Raw genomic sequence first — 23,079 nt, forward strand, 5'->3', positions numbered from 1 at the left:
CCCCCCCCCTTTTTTTTTTGGCACTGCCAAACAATTTGCTCAGGTACCGTGTAAATCATCTGGGTCAGATTTATCTTTACTGCAAAGCTATACTCCAGCAAGTTCGTTCTTCCAGGTTTTGTTCGTAATAAGCCTGCAAACATTCCAGCACCTGTCAGCTCTTTTTTGGATGGACTTCATGGAAATGCTTTAGGTCAGGTAGAAGATTGTCTGTTAGTGGTATAATTTCCTGGCAGACATTTATGTGGGGTATACAGTACCATCTACTGAAAGTTGCTGTTTGTGTTAGCATGCATGGAAATCATATAAAAGACAAGGTGGTGAGGCAATCTTTATTGGACCAACTTCTGTTGGTGAGAGTTTATTATGGTGGGAGAGAAGAAACGTTCTCACTGACTGTGCTGTATTTTTTTTTTGAGAACGCACTTCAGATGATAAATATAGAAGATGTAGATCATAATTCTGCTTCCATATAAGTAGGTGGTCTTACTCTATTTTGCTTTTCAATTGTCACAAACTTGTGTGTACACATTTATATATACATCATCTGTATAGTTGTAATTAACCTTCCTACTAGATCATTCTGTCATACTCTTTTACTAATTTTTGATCGGCATTTACAGCTGTGTGTGGCTCTGAGTGATTTCCTGTAACAGAGCAAAACCAGAATTAGTAAAATAAAAACTCAAAGGGACCATATCCACTTGAGGTCTAGTTAATTTCCAAATTGTTTAAAATTAGCTTCAGATACTATACTTTTTCCCAGATGCCTTTTTACTAGGTTTTGTGGTTTTTAATTTTTCTATTTTGTAAAATGTTTTCTTGCTCTTTGGAAGAACTATACAAAAGGAGAAAATGGTATAAGCTAAATTGGTTTTAGAACAACTTATACAGCCTCAAGTCTGTCTAAGGGTTTGGACTGATGTAGCTAAATCAACTTAGTTACACTGGTATACATCTTTTAATATAGACATGGCTTTACTCTCAGCCTATCCTGCTGTGACTGGGATGTGAAAGTCAAACTGGCTTCTTTATCAGGCATTGTCATCAGTAATAAGTTTCTTCAGGTCTAACTGTGCCCTAAGGGGTGTCTGGGCCACCTTATTGTACTCATATAATGCTGTCAATGACACCTGTGCAACCTCTTTTTTTTTTTTTCCTTTAATTGGTTAGCATAGATGTAACTGACCAGAATTTTGAATTTAGCTATGGTGATAGTTCACTAGAGAGCAGAATTCAGCTCTGTTTCTTACGTTGCTGTTGGCTTTGCAGGGCTATCAAGAGTAGAACAGTGAGAGCTAATTTTTGTCACTAAAATAAGCGGGTACAATACCACAATACTCAGTGAACAGATATCTTAACATGCTTTTTTATGTACCGTGATCACTTTTCAGAATAAATCTTCTCTTTTAATGTCATCTGTTTTTTTGAATGCCAAGTTTTCAGACATCAGTGAGCTCTGGTTTATAATAGCATGGAAGATACGGTACAAAGCTTCTCTCTTGTAATTTCAATGGGTGTACAATTTCTCTTGAACATGGCTCTTACAGTAAGCATAAATGACCCCTTAATTGTTGTGTTAGTGCTGTTTCTTGCTTTTTGAGGGGAGACATTATGTACTTTAGTTCTCAGAATTGATGCTGCTATCTCCTCTGTTGAGGTAGGGTATGACTTCTGTGTTCAGTTACATTTCTACTTTAATCCTTGCTGAACTCCAGTGGAAACTGTGCTTGCTTTAAGATGTTTGCTTTATATGTCAGTCTCTCAAAACTGTTCTCGTAACTTTTTTAAGCTAGTGGAGGGAGACCATGAAGACCTTGAAGTTTTTAGACTGTTATTGAAAGTCATAATTTTACTCTTCATAATACTCCTTCCTACTAGAGTTGACCTCTATAAACAAAGGCTTTTATATCCTAACTCGATCTTAAGTCTTTGTTTGCCTGGGACACAGCAAAGCTAAGCACATCTTAAAAAGCAAACTCACTGGTATCTTTAGATTTCTGTTAGGTGCTAGCAAAGTCATTAGATTGCCTTTGCAAAAATCTTGAACCCCTTAAAGTCAATAGCAAAACTCCTGCTAACTTCAGTGGTGCCAAGATTTCACTACTTGTTTCTTAGAACTCCATGTTAATTCTGTCAGACTGAGGTGCGGTGCAGCACGGCCCGAAGGGAGTATTATGTTAGATGAGGCTTCCCTTTCATAGTAGTAAGGGACACTGACAATTCAAAACTTTAAGGAAGAATTATTTTCTGGGTACTGCCATGAAATGTGTAGCCACAGAGGTGAGGCTATTTAAGTCTAGTTTACTGTGTGTGGCCACTCTGTCTTCTACTTCCAGAATTATTACCTTCTTGATTGTCTTCAACACCTTATTTTGAGGCCAAAATGGAAAAGTCTCTCTTTTCTGACTTCTGGATAAATATCAGGGGTTTCTTCTGTGGATAAAGGTAATGCACAGGTCATAAGTGCTAGTGCTGAAAATCATAACTGGGCCAGTGGGTCTTTGAATGCAGATAAGGGGCAGTTACTTCTGTAGTCTTAAAAAGTGATGAACTGAGTAGTTTTAGCACCTGTCGTACATAATTTTGTGTTCTTCATGATAAATCACTGGTGTTTAAAACAGACCTTTTTTCTCTCTTCCCTACTCTCTCTTCTCCTGTGCGTTTGCCTAACCTCCTGTTGAATACTGACTAAATTGTTGATATGGAGGGGCAGCCTCCTTAAGGTGAGCTGGTGGTGGTGATGTCATTGTTTGGTGACCACTGCCTTAGAACAGCTCCACAACGGGTCGATCCTGGAGCCTCTGCCAGTCAATCGCGATCTCCGGCTGCTAAAAATCTGGCGGCACAGTGGGGCTAAGGCAGGCTCCCTGGCCCCATGCCGCTCCTGGAAGCGGCCTGCATGCCCCTGAGGCCCGGAAGGGGCAGGGGCAGGGGCAGGAGTCTCTGTGCACTGTTCCTGCTTGCAAGCACTGTCCCCATAGCTCCTATTGGCTAGGAACGGGGAACTGCGGCCAATGGGCACTGTGGGGGCGGTGCCTGCAGAGAGGGGCGGTGCATGGAGCCAGGTGCAGCCCTTTTCCTGTGGGGGGCGTGATAGCCGCTTCTGGGAGTATAGTGGGGCCGGGGCAGGCAGGAAGCCTGCCTTAGCCCCACTTTGTTGCCCAGTGGGAGCTCACACCCCAGCCCTGAGTTCCCTCCTGGAACCCAACACTCTGCCCCAGTCCGGAGCCCCCTCTACTCCCAAACTTCCTCCCAGAGCTTGCACCCCTCACTCCCTCCTGCACCCCAACTCCTTGCCCTAGGCTCAGCCCCCTCCCACACTCCGAACTCCGTGGCCCCAGGCCAGAGCCCGCACCCCCTCCTGCAGCCCAACCCCCTGCCCTTGCCTGGTGAAAGTGAGTGAGGGTGGGGGAGAGTGAGCGATGGAGGCAGGATGGAGTGAGTGGGGCAGGCTTCAGGGAAGGGACGGGGCAGGGTAGATCCTGTGTTGCACTTAAATTCAAAAAGTGATCTTGTGTGTAAAAAGGTTGGAGACCACTGTTCGCATCTTAGAAAGGAGAGACCAGGAAGAAAAGATTGACAATACCACAGAAACAAATAAATATAGTAATTCATTAACTAATGAATATCAGAATCATTAGCTAAATGGGACTAGTAGAAAGGTTTTTTGTTTGTTTGTTTTTAAAGTAATCATTAAGTCTCAAAGTAACAAGTTTATTGGAGTTCCATCTTGGCATTGATTTCCCCCTCCCCCTCCCTCCGCCCCATGATTTGCTTAGATAAAAAGGTGATAGGCATCTTAGCTATAGCCAAGATATTTAAAATGGTCTTGCTTATAGAGCTCTATGGAGAGTACAGCTGAGGAAACTTTAGAAGTGTGGGGATTTTTATATTCAAATGTCTGGAATTACAATTGTGGACAGTCACTGAGAGCACTTCCAGCATGCAAAGTGCTTTCCCCACTAAAATGAGGGCAGGTCCCTTGCTTAAGGAGCTCCCAGTCTAAACACACGGAAGGGCACAACATATTAGTGGTCAAGGTGATAGTTGACCACATCTTGGTAATATAAGGTTGCATTTACAAAGTCTCTTCACCCCCATACTTCAAACAGGCTATATAAATTATTCCTAACTACTACTTAAACTTGTCATTTCTTTTTCTGCAGGCATTGCAGCAGAAGTGGGTCTTAAGCTGGGACTTGATTGCAGAGAAGGCAGAGGCCTTGCAGGTGAGCTTAGGAAGAGTATTCCAGTATTCTGTGCATTGGGGCAATATGAAGGAGGCAATATCCTGCCTGGAGAGGGGTGAAGGGTTTTAATGATGGGGCAGGGAGAGGGTCAGTGGTCATGGTTAGTGATAAGGGACGGTGTTGGTTGATCAGGAAGATGACAGAACTGAAAGAGGAGAGGACAGACTTGTAGTGGAGGAAGCGTGTATGATTGAGACTTTTTACGGGTGTTGGCAGAACAAAAACCAGGAGCAGGTAAATTAATTTTGCAAGTGAGACAGGGTTGGGGTTCAGCGGATGGGAATTGGTGGGAGAAAGGGACAATGGGGAGTCAAAGTTGGAAGAGTGGACAACTGAATCTGAGGTGAGGGCTAGGAGGAAGGGACTGAGAGTGAAAAACCTCCAAGGCTCTGGTGGGGGGACTGGGGACACGCACGCATGAAGCAAGTGGGTGCTGTTGGAAGGATGGAACTTTAATATTGAGAAAAAAGAAATAGTGTTTAGTGAGGAAAAGTTGAATGAGTAGCCATTTCAGTAGGTTGGGATCAACCCTCATGAGTTGAAGATGAGATGAAGTGGTGGGGGATGCTGCTGGATTGGGCAGGTTCTCAATGTGGGAAACTGAAGTTGCTGTGGATTAATGGGAGATTGTGATGGGGCGGGGGGAGGAGGAAGCATATGTGTCTTGACTTGCTGAGTTAGGTCATTTAAAATGACCTAAAAGACGGCCAGTCTATTACTCAGTGTTCTGCTTGTTAATAGTATGAAAGTAAAAGATTTTCTTCTTAGTGTAGAAATCTCTTTATTGTTAGGACGAGATTCGCGAAGGGACTCAAGCAATGGAGAATCTAACTTTAGATGCCCTGCCTCTTGGTGGAGTTCACAACTGAGTTAGGCTCCCCATACAATGCATGGGGACGGTTCAGTGTCTAAGAATGGGATTCACAACAGGTAGCACGCTGAGCAGGAGCTGCCTAAGCTAGCCAGTAGAAAATGCCTTGTGGAGAGGGGCATGGCCTAAGGGAGTTAAGTGCCCAAGTCTCGGTCAGAGGGAGGTGCATTTCTCTGCTTGGTATTCACTCAACTCTCTTCTGCAGTTAGGCACTTAAGACGTTTGTTGCAAGAAGAAGGTATTTGTGCCCCCCTCCCTCCCCCCTCCAGCCTTTAACCTAGTTGTTAGGGCACTTACCCAGGATGTGGGGGATCAGGGTTTCATTCTCTCCTCTGTCTAATGTGAAAAGAGGATTTGAACTTGTCTCCCACTTCTCAGGGCTTGTCTTCATCGCATTGTAAGCTTGAGCTATAACTCAAGTTTTGTCCCAAACCTGAAGCCTGTCCATACGTCGTCTCTAGATTGAGTTAAGTGCTGTCCAAATGGAGCTACCTATCTTATCAGGGGATGTGGGTTGAAGCTAGTTTAGCTCGAGAGGAGTAAGTCAAGCTAACTGTTACAGTGAAAACAAACCCAGAGTGCCCTAACCACTTGGCTGTAGGGTATTTTGTGAACAGGTCTCCCTCAATCTCTTCTATTGAACTGTATATAAATATGCCATGGGTCAGAGACCCAGTGAGAGTGATTCTCTAGTCCAGGGGTTAGAGCACCCTCTTAAAATGTAGGAGGTCTAAGTTCAAATCTCTTCTCCGCATCAGGTAGGGGAGGTGGGGTGGGGAACTGAAGCTGGGTCTCCCACATCCTAGGTGAGTGTCTTAACGACTTGGCTAAAAGTTATTTGGGGGGTATTGCCACCAACTCTGACCTTTTTTATGCGGGTTTAGGCATGCTCAGAGCACATCTATCAGATTGGGCCCCAAAGGCAAGTTAAGTAGGGTAACATCTAGCTTGTGAATTCTGCTGGGGTTTAAGTGTGATTTACGCGCAGAGTTGCTGGGTGATGTGGTGATTGAGGTGACTCTGCACTTACCCACCTGCCAAAATATGGGCACTTCAGGGACTTTACCAGTCGATACTTAGTCCTGGTCTATGCTGGGGGGGTGGAAGGGGTGTCGATCTAAGATATGTAACTTCAGCTACGCGAATAGTGTAGCTGAAGTTGGCATATCTTAGGTCGACTTACCTGGCTGTGAGGGCGGCGGCGAGTTGACTGCTGCTGCTCCCCTGTTGACTCCACTTCCGCCTCTCATGAGCTGGAGTTCCGGAGTCGACGGGGAGCGTGTTTGGGGATCGATTTTATCGCGTCTAGATGAGACGTGTTAAATCGATCCCCAATAGATAGGTCACTACCCGCCGATCTGGCGGGTAGTGAATACCTGCCCTTTGGTGCCTATTGACTTCTGTCACATAGCCTTGCAAGTGACTGCTGAGCAGGTGTTTTTGTGAAAGCCACTGACACCTAAATTTTGGACTTAAATGCTCTTTCAGGCATCCATGTGCCTGAGTCCCCCTTGCAAGTGTAGCACTTAGTGTTTGGGGATCCATGAAAAAGCAGAGAGAGTGTTTTTAATGGTTGTGACTCTCCTGTGCTTGTTCTGGGGTCGTGAGACTTTCTGCAGAGTGTATGAGAATAGCATAGCTATGGCATTACCAGCATAACATCTGCTACCATATTTTAGATGTTCTCACACTTTAGGTTTTTATTTTAAGATGTCCACTTAAAAAGTATATAAATGTGCACAAATATATGCACTCCAAATAGTGCAGATTAGAGATGGGAAAAGATGCCTTGGCTCATGTAGTGCACCCTTTGTTATTTTAAAAAAAATACAAGGGCTTTGTCCAGTCTTTATTTGCATGTTTGGAACAGTAGCTTCTACCACTTCCTTTGGGGACACAGCCTAATAGCTCTTATTCAGAGGAAGTTTTATCCTAATATTCAGCCTAAATTCTTGCTTTTTAATCTCTCACATTACCTTTAGTCACTGTCCTTTGCACCCTACTTCCTCTACTACATTGGTATTAGGAGCCTAAAAATATGCAGTCACCTCTTTCTCCACACGCTTTTCTTTGCTCAGTAAAGTTTTTATGTATATTTTGTTCCTTTGGCTCGTCCCTTGTAAGTCAGTCATTTCTGCCCCAGTCACTTTTTACTACAGACGCTCCCCGATTTACGCAATTGTTCTGTTATAGCGAGTCTGATTTTCATTTTTAAATGATGAATACAAATAAAACCCCGATACAAAAAATAAAAATTGAAAGCTGTTTATTTAATGAACACAGAAAGTAACAATTTCCAGTGTTTTTGTATCTAAAGGCTTGTCTACACAGAGCATTAATGTGGATTTAGAGTGTGAGCTCTAAAGTGTTCTAAGGTGTTATGCATTCGTAGATATTAAGGTCAGAAGGGACCATTATGATCCTCTAGTCTGACCTCCTGCACAATGCAGGCCACCGAATCTCACCCACCCAATCCTGCAATAAACCTCTCCCCTATGTCCGAGCTCTTGAAGTCCTCAAATCGTGGTTTAAAGACTTCAAGGTGCAAAGAATCCTCCAGCAAATGACCCGTGCCCCATGCTGCAGAGGAAGGCAAAAAACCCCTAGGGCCTCTTCCAATCTGCCCTGGAGGAAAATTCCTTCCCCACCCCAAATATGGCAATCAGCTGAACCCTGAGCATGTGGGCAAGATTCACCAGCCAGATGCCCAGGAAAGAATTCTCTGTAGTAACTCAGATCCCACCCCATCAAACATCCCATCACAGGCCATTGGGCCTATTTACCCAATTGGTCCTTTTGGCCCTGCTGGTGTGCACTGAAGATTCTCTAGTGCACTTCAGTGTAGTGATGTTTGAAACAGAATTATGTTAAAGCACACTAGGGAACATTACAAAGAGATTATTCATTACAGCAGGGGTTGGCAACCTTTCAGAAGTGGTGTGCCGAGTCTTCATTTATTCACTCTAATTTAAGGTTTCGCGTGCCAGTAATACATTTTAACGTTTTTAGAAGGTCTCTTTCTATAAGTCTATAATATATAACTAAACTGTTATTGTATGTAAAGTTTTTAAAATGTTTAAGAAGCTTCATTTAAAATTAAGTTAAAATGCAGAGAGCCCTGGACCGGTGGCCAGGACCTGGGCAGTGTGAGTGCCACTGAAAATCAGCTCGTGTGCCACCTTTGGCACGCGTGCCATAGGTTGCCTACTCCTGCATTACAGTATATATGAAGAGAGATGCCTGAAAAACTCTGAGTTTTGGACATCTACATAAAACTCAAATTAGTTAATTACTTTGGGGATTATTTTTAGTAAAAACCCCTAAAAAACCAGAAGCCATATGTATGCATTACCTTTGGCATCTGAATGCCTGTTCCAGTGTGCTCTTGCCAAAGCCATAAACAGAAGGGGATCATTATACATGCTTCATGATACAATGCACATGCAACCTTGGAAATATATTGGGTTTGATGCCAGTGGTTTCCAAACTGCAATCTCTATGCCATTATCCAAATCATTTATGAAGATCTTGAATAGAACTAGACCCAGGTCAGATTCCTGGAGGACCCCACTTGATAAGCCCTTTCGGCTTGACTCTGAGTAATTTGATAACTACTCTGAGTACGGTTTTCCAACTAGTTGTGCGTCTACTTTATCGTAGGCTGTATTTGCCTACTTCATCTAGGCTATATTTGCCTAGTTGGCCTATGAGAAAGTCATGTGAGACTGTGTCAAAAGTCTTACAAAAGTCAAGATAATATCACATTTGCTGCTTCTCCCCTATCCACAATATTTATTTTCCCATCAAAGGATATTATGTTGGTTTGATGTGATTTTGTTCTTGACACATCCATGTTGACTGTTACTTATCAGCTTATCTTCTAGGTGCGTATGAATTGATTATTTACTCAGTTATCTTTCTGCGTATCAAAGTTAACCTGATAGGTGTATAACTAGCTGTATTGTTCTTATTCCCCCTTTTTATAGACTGGTACTATATTTGTCCCTTTACAGTCCTCTGGGATCTCTTCTGTCCTACACAAGTTCTTAAAGATAATCACTAATGACTCAGAGCTCTTTAGGTTTCAGAGTAGCAGCTGTGTTAGTCTGTATCTGCAAAAAGAAAAGGAGTACTTGTGGCACCTTAGAGACTAACACATTTAAGTAGTCTAGGATGTATTTTGTCAGACCCTGCTAACTTGAAGCCATCTAGCTTGTCTAAGTAATTCTTAATGTGTTCTTTTACCTATTTTAGGGGTAGTTCCTGCTCCATTTAAACAAATGTTAACTACGATAGTTGTCCCATCGCTGCTAACCTTTTTAGTGAAAAGTGAAACAAGACGCTTAAAACTTTTGGCTGTTGCTGTGTTTTCTGTTCTCTCCCTTGTCACTGAGTAATGGGCCTACCCTGTTCTTGGTCTTACTCTTGCTTCTAATATGTACTACATTACAAGGAAAAGAGTTGCAAAAATGTTCCAGTTCTGAACTTCTTTCTGTAAGTATTGTGCATAATTGTAAAAATAAAACTTAAGACACCTTACACGTAAGTGTCCAGTTTTCAGGGTAATAGCTGTAAACCTAGTGCTTAAGGTATTGACGGTTACCAAGAATGCCTTACTAAGAATGACATTTCTGTTTGAGGTTTTTTTTAATATATGTGCTTTAAGGTTCTTCAGCATAAAAAAGCAAAACAAAAACCCAATTCCAGAATTAATCATGTGTGGGGTTTAGAAATATATCTAAACCAAAGCAAGAAATTGCATATCCCATTCCTTTATGTATAGGAGTTCTGAGTTCTTTTAGTCATCTATAGCAAGGTATCTCAAGTCCCTTCTTCCTATTCAGTCATGTCTCTAATGTTTAAGGCTATGTCTACACTACAGACCTTACAGAAGTGCAGCTGTACCGTTGCAGCTGTGCTTCTGTGCGGTCTCCTGTGTAGCCGCTTTATGCCAGCAGGAGAGAGCTCTCCTGCCGGCATAATTAAACTACCCCTAACGAGTGACGGTAGCAATGTCAGTGGGAGAGCATCTCCTGCTGACATAGTGTTATCCACACCAGCACTTTTGTTGGTGAAACTTCTGTTGGGCAAGGTGTGAGTGTGTGTGCATGTGTGTTTTCACGCTGCTGACCGACAAAAGTTTTAGCAACAAAAGTGCTAGTTTAGACATAGGCAATGTCTAATAATGTCTGTGTCATAAATATAAAGGGAAGGGTAAACCCCTTTTTCTCTCCCTCCTCCCAGCTTTTGAAAGTATCTTGTCTCCTCATTGGTCATTTTGGTCAGGTGCCAGCGAGGTTACTGTCAAGGTTCCTCCCCCACTCTGAACTCTAGGGTACAGATGTGGGGACCTGCATGAAAACCTCCTAAGCTTACTTTTACCAGCTTAGGTTAAAACTTCTCCAAGGTACAAATTAATTTTATCTTTTGTCCTTGGAATAACCACTGCCACCACCAAACTCTAACTGGGTTTACTGGGAAACGTAGCTTGGACACGTCTTTCCCCCCAAAATCCTCCCAACCCTTGCACCCCACTTCCTTGGAAAGGTTTCATAAAAATCCTCACCAATTTGCATAGGTGACCACAGAACCAAACCCTTGGATCTGAGAACAATGAAAAAGCATTCAGTTTTCTTACAAGAAGACTTTTAATAGAAATAGAAGTAATTAGGAGTAAAGGAATCACCCCTGTAAAATCAGGATGGTAGGTACCTTACAGGGTAATTAGATTCAAAACATAGAGAATCCCTCTAGGCAAAACCTTAAGTTACAAAAAAGACACACAGACAGAAATAGTCATTCTATTCAGCACAATTCTTTTCTCAGCCATTTAAAGAAATCATAATCTAACGCATACCTAGCTAGATTACTTACTAAAAGTTCTAAGACTCGATTCCTGTTCTATCCCCGGCAAAGCAGCATACCGATGGAGAGACACAGACCCTTTTTTCTCTCCCTCCTCCCAGCTTTTGAAAGTATCTTGTCTGCTCATTGGTCATTTTGGTCAGGTGCCAGCGAGGTTACCTTTAGCTTCTTAACCCTTTACAGGTGAGAGGATTTTTCCTCTGGCCAGGAGGGATTTTAAAGGGGTTTACCCTTCCCTTTATATTTATGACAGTCTGTTCTATTGTATTTTCATGTCAGGCCTTTGATAGAACAATCTAAAAAGTGGCTATTCCTGAGTTTTCTGCCTGGTTTCCTTCCGAAGTATTTCATTTTTAGTAGCCCTTCAGATTCCTGTAAAATTAACTTTCCCCTTTCTCTTCCTAACCCACTCCATCCCTATAATCTTTTGCCGCTGCTTCCTTTTCTCCCATGATACTTTCATCTCTGTCAGGTAGTAGAAATAATGGGTCTGCTGGCTTAGTGTATGTAAAGGCATTGATGTTTCTCTTCCTCTCGGAAAATTACTTCTCTTGAGTTCACTGTAGTTTCTGCTTTTGACTTCATTAGACAATGAGGAAGGCGAGTTTTGGGGATTGGCACTTCAAGCCAGAGAGACGGGAAATTCTCTCTCTGCTCTTAACATAGTGGAAAACAGCCAGCCGTCTTTTCCTTTGAGGATGACTGCACACTTAAAGAATATTGGTTTGTTGTCGAACGAGAATGTGAAAACTGGTTTACCAAAACACTATTTTTCTCATGTTTTGTGGTATTAGTACCCTCCATGCTTTGCATATGACAGAATGTGTCTTGCTATTCCTGAAATTGGTTAAACAGTAGAGTTGAAGGTCTGCTTATACTTACTTAGTAGTACATGATTTCTGGGAAATGGGATGAGAAGTTTGTTTGGTTTTCATCTGAGTTCAACCGTAGTATCCAATTGAGAAAACAAATGCAAGCTTTTCATGAACAGTGCAAAGAACAGAACATTAGTTTGGCTGCTGGTTCAGCTACAACACAAGGGTTGTGGTTTTGTTTCCACTTATAACCCATGTAGTATTTTCATGGCAGCATTTGTGCTGCTGTGGCTAAAGGTTTCTTTGCACTTCCATTATAAACGTATATTCAAGGGGATTAACTTGGCCATTAAAAGTTACATCAAGTTTCTGCGTGGAGTAAGAAACCTTAATCAAGGCCAAATTTCAGATATATTGTTTTTGTACTTTGTTCCTTTTCAAAATATATATTGTGGTGGAAATTGCCTTTCATGACCCTCCTGGGGGGTCATGACCCACTCCTTGAAAAACACACACAATCAGGGGCATGCAAGATATTGAAAACTTGATAATTCTAAAGAAAATCAATTTACCAGAATTTCAGGGTGGTCAAAACCTTCAAAGTTCATGAGGTCAAATGCAGTAGATTTTATTATACATTTTTAACTTTTTATTTTATTACTTCTACTTTTATAGTAAATGTAAAGGTGCTGTGAAAATTTTCAATTCTGAATAAAGGGTCCCCAACTTGAAAAGGTTGAGAAACATTAGGCTAAGTAATAGCATCTCTTCTGCCCCGACAAGATCTGGCATGATGCTCTTTTTCCACTAGAGAAGAGTGGTGCCACACACATTTGTCACACGGTGCTGAGCTTCTTGCCAGAAGTTCTCTCATTCCACTGAGAAACGAACAGTGTAGTAACTTTTTTTTTTTTTAAAACGCTTTTTTCCACTTTGGCAACATTCACATGCATTGGTTCCTTAGTTTCTACTTTCATTGCTACCTCTTCTATATTGTGTTTCTTGGAAGTAGCTTTTCCATTTTTATTGGATTTTTCTGTCTGGAGGACATGGAGTGTATTGACTGCTAGGATGGGTTTCAACATAATGGTTGACCATCCTGAAGAAATGTTTGAAGTCTATCTGGTATGACAATTATAACTGTTTTAATGCTCTCTATATAGGGCACAAAATATCATCATCTCCTCCTTCCTTGAAGAATTATAGGGGTAGAGAAAGCATTGAGATTCTGAGTATGAACTGTTGGTTGAGGAAGAATTTCTTACAGCACTTACGTTGTTCAAGGCCATTCACCAGTTTCAAAAGACCACCTAAGCAGAATTCCTGCCAAGGAAGCTGACGTATCTGGGGCTGGCCATTACAGAAATATACTGGGAAATGAATGTGGTCATAGCTTTTCTTTTTCAGTATTTTTGATTAGACTATTATAGTGGACACATACACAAATACAGTTCAGAGCAGATATAATTCCTATGAAAGCAGGTTTCAGCATTTCTCTTAGTGATCTCAGTCAGCTGAATAATACTTCAGCTATCCAACACAGGCATCCTCCATCTCATAGTTCCAAAACGTGAGTGGGATAATATAAAAATGGTGTCTATTCATATGGATAGTCAAACTATAACAAAGTTAAATTTTAATAGTCATAAGAAATTTAATTTTAAATTTGGTGTGTCTGATTGCCTTTCAATAAACGTGGTAGCTAGTTCTTCATATATGGGGCTTGTTTAAGGGAAAATTAATACTCAGATACCCAAATGAAGTGCCAATTGAATGATTATTCTTCTAGATCTTTTTTTCTTAAGTGAATTGCAAAGCTTAAAACTAAACATAGACTTTATAAAATCATTTTATCCTTCAGTCACCTGGCAAAACCTAAATTTGGTTTCTAGTGAAACCCTGAAACACCAAAAAAAAAAAAAAAAAAAAAATCAGTTCCTCCTTACATGCCAGGTCACAAAGTAGGTATTTTTCCTTGAAGTGTTCAATTTAAATTTACACGTTCTGTGTTTTAATATCTCTTATAAACGAGCTTTGTAGATTATCCTTAAAGGAAAGGAATATACAAAGGAAGGATGTTAATTGGATTCTAACCTGCAGATGTTTCTCTGGTAAATTCAGAGTTACAATTTGCTTTGATCTCTACCCTTGAGTTTGGAGGGATTAGTTTTTTATTGGTAAATGTCAGTGAATGTCAATTTCACAATACTCCTATCCTGATGAAGAAATATGTTCATCGCTGTTAATAAAAATGTACAGATAGGCAAAATAAGAAAAATGTTTGAGAATTTATTTGATTTACAAATATTTATTTTGTATATTTTGACATGTGATATTGACAGTTTGTAACTGTTATAAAGTTTTGACATTTTGAATCTCAACATGTACTATAAGTAAATGTCTGAACCCCCGGAAAATTGTGCAACTGTGAAAAGTTAAATCAACAATAAAAAAAGCTTAAAAATAAACACTGAAATTATTTAAAAAAAATTAAATTCTTCCAAGTCTATTTATCTTGTAGTGCTAGGATACTGCAGGCAGATGTGTTGACTTTACATATCATAGCCCACATGATATATAACAAGGTGAATAAAACAGAATCTGGTCTTTACTCAGGTTCTCCCCATTCCCAAAAAAGCCAAGACTACCACAAATGCTGAAGGCCCTTAATATTTAAAGTACCAAAAAAACAAACTAAAAAACCCAAATCCCAAAACAATCCCCACCCCTCTACTCTCTCCTTAAATTACTTGAGTATGACCAGATATGCCTAGTATGTTGAACCAAATCTTACTTTAGGTATGCTACTTGGAAGCATTAGTGTTTCAATGGGAATTACAAAAATCTGTAGTTTCTCAAGTAAAGTGGTGGAAGCCACATCACTTTGGACACTTATAAAGTACACTAGACAAAGCACTAGCCAGTACACTATAAAGAAAAATCCTGCACCTGGAGGCGATAATGAGGTGACTTCCTTCTATCTTTTATTCTGTGTGTTTTTATCTCCAAATATGGACTGCTCATAATGTCTTGAACTGTGTATACAGTCCATGCAGTAGCTTGTCTGCAATCAAGCACTCCAGTTGCGTGTTTGGTTAAAACTTCTGTATGTGTTCAAATACTGTAGAGCTAGTTTCTGTGCAGTTTTGTGACTGAGTTTAATTTTTTTCTTAAGCAGGCAAAACTATTTCTGTACTTGGCATGGACATTTACTGAAGTGAATTTTCTTCACTGATTCCTCTTCTGGAAATGTAGCCTTAAAGGGTTAAAATACAAAGTCACTGCTCTGAGGACCTGTTGTCCTCAATCATCTGCCTGTATCTAATTAGTGGCAGCACCTGTAACTAATTATTCTTTTTCAAGCAGTCCTGTATAATAGATGGGGGGGTGTTCATCTTGGCTGTATCTGTGTATGTAGGACTGTAAAATCCTGCCCTGACAAAGTACTACTTTAGCTCTACTTTTTGTTTGATGTAGAAAAGAAAGTTGTTGATTAGCCACTGTCTGCAGCCTGGAGGTATGGGGAGTGGCAGAGAAGAGATGTAGCCTTCTGTATTTCAGGGCTACTAGTTCAAAGTACTGCAGTTCAAAGTGTGCTTCTGTTTTGACAATGATTATGAAATGGTGTTGACCCAATTATTTCTATATAAATTATGCCCATTTTAGTCTTGAATTACCATTTCTACAAATGCAAGCTGAGCTCTGAGAATAGTTCTCTTCCTCTTGTGCATCACCCAAAGTTCTGCAAACAAAATTATATCCTTGTATACTTTGTGCAATTCCATTGCTTTGAGAGTTTGTACAGATATAATGGGCTGGAACTTAATAAGCAATGCTGCTGCTGCACAAGAATAATTTAATCTATCTCTTTTTTTAGCTGGGCTGACCACAGTGTTAACAGGAGTAAAATGCAGTAAGTTTTTCGTCACTGAAGTCAGAAGACCTGACCTTGAAAACATATGGGGAGATGATCTGATAAGATGCCACTTGTAATAGTTCAGCTTCTTAGATTAGGACCACACTTGTAATTGCTCTCCAAGTGAGTGTTTAAACTTGGTTGTCTTTTTGGAAATAGGAATTCATCTCATTAGCTGTTGCATTCAGAAATATAGCAGTGCACATTGACTATATATTCTGAATTGTTTCCCTAAGTGGGAAGAAACAAACTTCAAATCTGTCATGAAAATGTTTGAGTTTTAGATAATAGACACATAATATCTCTGGGGAAAAGCATGCCAATTATCAAAACCTCGGTGAATGGAAATATAATTCCTAGAGGGAACAAGGTGTCATGGACTTTTGAACTGTGGCCCTGTAATTGCATAGTTAGTTGTTTACAGCAGTTCCCCAAAATTAAAGGAATTAAATATTCCCAGAGTGAGAGCCTTGGAGAAAAACAAGGAGGAATAAGTAATAAGATATTAAAATTTAAAAAAAAAAAAAAAAATTTGTTTACCCATCTGTCACTAAGCAAAACCTTGCATTGATATTTAAGTTACTATATAAGCACGTTTGTTAAAAAGCTTAACTACAAAACTTACTGTATTTAACGAATAGTCTTGAATTTTGGAGATTTGAAAGGTTTTTGAGTCTAGGAAATTCTTGTCAGGCATATTCTCTCAGTTTGGAACAGACCCAACCTCTGTGTGTGTGTGTATGTGCGTTCATTCTGTAGTGTTACCTCTTCCACTTTGTGGAATCTGTCTGAAATCACAGAATATCAGGGTTGGAAGGGACCTAAGGAGGTCATCTAGTCCAACCCCATGCTCAAACCAGGACCAATCCACAGCTAAATCATCCAAGCCAGGGCTTTGTCAAGCCTGACCTTAAAAACCTCTAAGGGTAAGTCTACACTACAAAATTAGGTCGAATTTATAGAAGTCGGTTTTTTAGAAATCGCTTTTATATATTCAAGTGTGTGTGTCCCCACAGAAAATGCTCTAAGCGCATTAACTCGGCGGAGTGCTTCCACAGTACCGAGGCAAGCGTCGACTTCCGGAGTGTTGCACTGTGGGTAGCTATCCCACAGTTCCCACAGTCTTCGCTGCCCATTGGAATTCTGGGTTGAGATCCCAATGCCTGATGGGGCTAAAACATTGTCGCGGGTGGTTCTGGATACATATCGTCAGGCCCCTGTTCCCTCCTTCCCTCCATGAAAGCAGCAGCAGACAATCGTTTTGCGCCTTTTTTTCTTGAGTTACCTGTGCAGACGCCATACCACGGCAAGCATGGAGCCCGCTCAGGTAACCGTCACCGTATGTCTCCTGGGTGCTGGCAGACATGGTACTGCATTACTACACAGCAGCAGCAACCCCTTGCCTTGTGGCAGCAGACGGTACAATAGGACTGGTAGCTGTCATCGTCATGTCCGAGGTGCTCCGCCTGGCTGCACATGGGTGCAGGGACTACATTAGAAGTGACTTGACCAGGTCATTCTCTTTAGTCCTGCAGTCAGTCCTATTGTACCATCTTCTGCCGGGCGGGCAAGAGATGAGGATGGCTATCAGTCCTTCTGCACCGTCTGCTGCCAGCCAAAGATGTAAAAGAGTCCGTCTGTCCCCATTAAAAACATCCCCCCCACCCCCTCCGGGGACTCACAGAGAAGGTGCAGCAAGGTAAATCTAGCCATGTATCAATCAGAGGCCAGACGAACCTGCTTGTTCCAATAAGAACAATTACTTAGGTGCACCATTTCTTATTGGAACCCTCCGTGAAGTCCTGCCTGAAATACTCCTTGATGTAAAGCCACCCCTTTTGTTGATTTTAATTCCCTGTAAGCCATGTCGTCAGTCGCCCCTTCCTCCGTCAGAGCAACGGCAGACAATCGTTCCGCACCTTTTTTCTGTGCGGACGCCATACCAAGGCAAGCATGGAGGCCGCTCAGCTCACTTTGGCAGTTAGGAGCACATTAAACACCACACGCATTATCCAGCAGTATATGCAGCACCAGAACTTGGCAGAGTGATACCGGGGGAGGAGGCGACATCAGCGCGGTCACATGAGTGATCAGGACATGGACACAGATTTCTCTGAAAGCATGGGCCCTGCCAATGCATGCATCATGGTGCTAAGGGGGCAGGTTCATGCGGTGGAACGCCGATTCTGGGCTCGGGAAACAAGCAGACTGGTGGGACTGCATAGTGTTGCAGATTTGGGACGATTCCCAGGGGCTGTGAAACTTTCGCATGCGTAAGGGCACTTTCATGGAACTTTGACTTGCTTTCCCCTGCCCTGAAGCGCATGAATACCAAGATGAGAGCAGCCCTCACAGTTGAGAAGCGAGTGGCGATAGCCCTGTGGAAGCTGGCAACGCCAGACAGCTACCGGTCAGTTGGGAATCAATTTGGAGTGGGCAAATCTACTGTGGGGGCTGCTGTGATGCAAGTATCCCACGCAATCAAAGATCTGCTGATATCAAGGGTAGTGACCCTGAGAAATGTACAGGTCATAGTGGATGGCTTTGCTGAAATGGGATTCTCTAACACTGGTGGGGCCATAGATGGAACCCATATCCCTATCTTGGCACCAGAGCACCAAGCTGGCGAGTACATAAACCACAAGGGGTACTTTTCAGTAGTGCTGCAAGCTCTGGTGGATCACAAGGGACATTTCACCAACATCAACGTGGGATGGCTGGGAAAGGAACATGACACTCGCATCTTCAGGAACTCTGGTCTGTTTCAAAAGCTGCAGGAAGGGACTTTATTCCCAGACCAGAAAATAACGGTTGGGGATGTTGAAATGTCTATGGTTATCCTTGGGGACCCAGCCTACCCCTTAATGCCATGGCTCATGAAGCCGTACACAGGCAGCCTGGACAGTAGTCAGGAACTGTTCAACTACAGGCTGAGCAAGTGCAGAATGGTGGTAGTATGTGCATTTGGATGTATAAAGGCATGCTGGCGCAGTTTACTGATTCGCTTAGACCTCAGCGAAACCAATATTCCCACTGTTATTACTGCTTGCTGTGCGCTCCACAATATCTGTGAGAGTAAGGGGGAGACGTTTATGGCGGGGTGGGAGGTTGAGGCAAATCGCCTGGCTGCTGGTTACGCGCAGCCAGACACCAGGGCGGCTAGAAGAGCACAGGAGGGCGTGGTACGCATCAGAGAAGCTTTGAAAACCAGTTTCATGACTGGCGAGGCTACGGTGTGAAAGTTCTGTTTTTTTTCTCCTTGATGAAACCCCCCGCCCCTTGGTTCACTCTACTTCCCTGTAAGCTAACCACCCTCCCCTCCTCCCTTCGATCACTGCTTGCAGAGGCAATCAAGTCATTGTTGCTTCACGTTCATGCATTCTTTATTCATTCATCACACAAATAGGGGGATTACTACCAAGGTAGCCCAGGAGGAGTGGTGGAGGAGGGAAGGAAAATGCCACACAGCACTTTAAAAGTTTACAACTTTAAAATTTATTGAATGCCAGCCTTCTGTTTTTTGGGCCATCCTCTGTGGTGGAGTGGCTGTTTGGCCGGAGGCCCCCGCACCACATTCTTGGGCGTCTGGGTGAGGAGGCTATGGAACTTGGGGAGGAGGGTGGCTGGTTATACTGGGGCTGTAGTGGCAGTCTGTGCTCCAGCTGCCTTTGCTGCAGCTCAACCATACACTGGAGCATACTGGTTTGATCCTCCAGCAGCCTCAGCATTGAATCCTGCCTCCTCTCTTCAGCCCGCCACCTCTCCTCCCGGTCATTTTGTGCTTTCCTGCACTCTGACATTATTTGCCTCCACGCATTCGTCTGTGCTCTCAGTGTGGGAGGACAGCATGAGCTCAGAGAACATTTCAGCACGAGTGCGTTTTTTGTTTTTGTTTTTTCTAATCTTCACTAGCCTCTGGGAAGGAGAAGATCCTGTGATCATTGAAACAGATGCAGCTGGTGGAGGAAAAAAAAGGGACAGCAGTATTTTAAAAAGACACATTTTATAAAACACTGGCTACACTCTTTCAGGGTAAACCTTGCTGTTAACATTACATACATAGCACATGTGCTTTCGTTACAAGGTCGCATTTTGCCTCCCCCCACCGCGTGGCTACCCCCTCAACCCTCCCCCCTCCCCGTGGCTAACAGCGGGGAACATTTCTGTTCAGCCACAGGCAAACAGCCCAGCAGGAACGGGCACCTCTGAATGTCCCCTGAAGAAAAGCACCCTATTTCAACCAGGTGACCATGAATGATATCTCACTCTCCTGAGGATAACGCAGAGAGATAAAGAACGGATGTTGTTTGAACGCCAGCAAACATACACTGCAATGCTTTGTTGTACAGTGATTCCTGAGTACGTGTTACTGGCCTGGAGTGGTAAAGTGTCCTACCATGGTAGGACGCAATAAGGTTGCCCTCCCCGGAAACCTTTTGCAAAGGCTTTGGAAGTACATCCAGGAGAGCCGTGAATGCCAGGGCAAATTAATCCTTTCACATGCTTGCTTTTAAACCAAGTATAGTATTTTAAAAGGTACACTCACCGGAGGTCCCTTCTCCGCCTGCCGGGTCCAGGAGGCAGCCTTGGGTGTGTTCGGGGGTACTGGCTCCAGGTCTAGGGTGAGAAGCAGTTCCTGGCTGTCGGGAAAACCAGTTTCTCCGCTTGCTTTCTGTGAGCTATCTACAACATCATCATCTTCATCCCCAAAACGTGCTTCTGTGTTGCCTCCATCTCCATTGAAGGAGTCAAACAACACGGCTGGGGTAGTGGTGGCTGAACCCCCTAAAATGGCATGCAGCTCATCATAGAAGCGGTATGTTTGGGGCTCTGACCCGGAGCGGCCATTCGCCTCTCTGGTTTTTTGGTAGGCTTGTCTCAGCTCCTTAAGTTTCACGCAGCACTGCTTCGGGTCCCTGTTATGGCCTCTGTCCTTCATGCCCTGGGAGATTTTGACAAAGGTTTTGGCATTTCAAAAACTGGAATGGAGTTCTGATAGCACGGATTCCTCTCCCCATACAGCGATCAGATCCCGTACCTCCCGTTCAGTCCATGCTGGAGCTCTTTTGCAGGTCTGGGACTCCATCATGGTCACCTCTGCTGATGAGCTCTGCATGTCACCTGCAGCTTGCCACGCTGGCCAAACAGGAAATGAGATTCAAAAGTTCGCGGTTCTTTTCCTTTCTACCTGGCCAGTGCATCTGAGTTGAGAGTGCTGTCCAGAGCGGTCACAATGGAGCACTTTGGGATAGCTCCCGGAGGCCAGTACCGTCGAAGTGTGCCCACAGTACCCCAAATTCAACCCGGCAAGGCCGATTTTAAGCGCTAATCCACTTGTCAGGGGTGGAGTAAGGAAATCTATTTTAAGAGCCCTTTAAGTTGGGGAAAAAAAGGGCTTCATCGTGTGGACGGGTGCAGGTTTACATCGATTTAACGCTGCTAAATTCGACCTCAAGTCATAGTGTAGACCAGGGCTAAGGAAGGAGAGGTTTCAGAGTAGCAGCCGTGTTGTCTGTATCCGCAAAAAGAACAGGAGTACTTGTGGCACCTTAGAGACTAAGAAATTAGAGCATAAGCTTTCGCGGACTACAGCCCACTTCATCGGATGCATAGAATGGAACATATAGTAAGATATAGATAGACATAGATATATATACACATATACATACAGATAAGTTGGAAGTTACCATACAAACTGTGAGAGGCTAATTAGTTGAGCTGTTATCAGCAGGAGGAAAAAAAACAAAAACACTTTTGTAGTGATAATCAAGATGGCCCATTTAGACAGTTGACAAGAAGGTGTGAGGATACATAACTTAAGGAAATAGATTCAATATGTGTAATGACCCAGCCACTAGGGACTGGGAGTGGCTGGGTCATTACACATTTAATCTATTTCCGTAAGTTATGTATCCTCACACCTTCTTGTCAACTGTCTAAATGGGCCATCTTGATTATCACTACAAAAGTGTTTTTGTGTTTTTGTGTTTTTCTCCTGCTGATAATAGCTCATCTTAACTAATTAGCCTCTCATGGTTTGTATGGTAACTTCCAACATTCGTTCGTGTGTGTGTAGAGGGAGATATATTAGAGCATAAGCTTTGGTGGGCTACAGCCCACTTCATTGGATGTGTAGAATGGAACATAGTAAGATGTATGTGTGTATCTATGCATCCAATGAAGCGGGCTGTAGCTCATGACAGCTTATGGTGTAATAAATTTGTTAGTCTCTAAGGTGCCACAAGTACTCCTGTTTTTTTTTTTTAAGGAAGGAAATTCCACCACCTCCCTAGGTAACCCATTCCAGTGCTTCACCACCTTCCTAGTGAAAAAGTTTTTCCTAATATCCAACCTAAACCTCCCACACTGCAACTTGAGACCATTACTCCTTGTTCTGTCTACAAGTGGAGAGTAGAATAAAAACTTTTCAGTGCAAATGTGTATCTTGACATAAAATGTGTGGGGAGATTCATGACACTTTGATGTGACGATGGGAAGTGGGAATTGACTTGCTGCATAGAAGTTTGTGGTCCCACTGCCTTGTGGCAAACTGTTAGAATGACAAATGTTTGAGGAGCAGGGGCTACACCTGTCTCTTTCTAGAAACAGTTCTCAAACACTTCAGTGGACACTACTGCTTCAATAGCAAATCTAACATTCCGAGGGGTAATTTAAAAGTATATTTATTTTAGTATGGAGGAAGTCTGGGGATCTGTCTCTGCTTTAGAGCAGGGGTTCTCAGCCTTTTTCTCTCTGAGGCCGCCTACAACATACTATTAAAAACTCCACAGCCCACCTCTGCCACGACAACTGTTTTTCAGCATATAAAAGCCAGGGCCAGTGTTAGGGGTTAGCAAGCAGGGCAACTGCCTGTGCTCCATGGCATATGGGGCTCCGGAAAGCTAAGTTGCTCAGGCTTCAGCCCCGCGTGGCAGAGCTCAGGGTCCCGGGCTTCAGCCCTGTGCGGTGGGGCTTCAGCTTTCTGCCTGGGCCCCGGCAAATCTAATGCTGGCCCTGCTTGTCAGCCCCCTGAAACTTGCTTGCGGCAGGAGGCCCCGGACCCCTGATTTGAGAACCACTGCTTTAGAGATATACAGTGACTAATGATTGAACTGTTAACTCTTTCCTTTGCCTGTTCTTGTTACCTCTTTTGAACCATTTGTACTGCAAATAAAGTGCACTTTGATAGCTAAGGTTGTTTTGTGACATTATTTGCTTCTCCTGTCTTTCAACAATCTATTCCTTTGATTTCTGAACAGAAAGGGTGAATGGGTAGAGTGCCTTAAGAAAAATGCTCTATGCCAATATGCTTTTACATTAATTTAGTTTCTTAAAAACAAGTTGAAAACGTTAATCTGT

General features: G+C 42.7%; 1 protein-coding gene across 9 annotated transcripts in view; it reads left to right on the forward strand.

Annotated features, from left to right (window-relative positions):
• The window catches only part of JADE3 (jade family PHD finger 3), a 105,832-nt gene that overhangs the window by 27,707 nt on the left and 55,046 nt on the right, over positions 1 to 23,079 (forward strand). For 7 of the 9 annotated variants that reach the window (XM_043537713.1, XM_037899011.2, XM_037899041.2 and 4 more), the window contains exon 2: positions 4,170 to 4,232. The exons of the other annotated variants lie outside the window; for them this stretch is intronic. The gene's annotated coding sequence lies outside the window, so the exon portion shown is untranslated. The remainder of the gene's footprint in view (positions 1 to 4,169; positions 4,233 to 23,079) is intronic. 9 annotated transcript variants of the gene reach the window in all.

This window comes from Chelonia mydas, chromosome 1 (genome assembly GCF_015237465.2).
Source record: "Chelonia mydas isolate rCheMyd1 chromosome 1, rCheMyd1.pri.v2, whole genome shotgun sequence".
Taxonomy (NCBI): Eukaryota; Metazoa; Chordata; order Testudines; family Cheloniidae; genus Chelonia; species Chelonia mydas.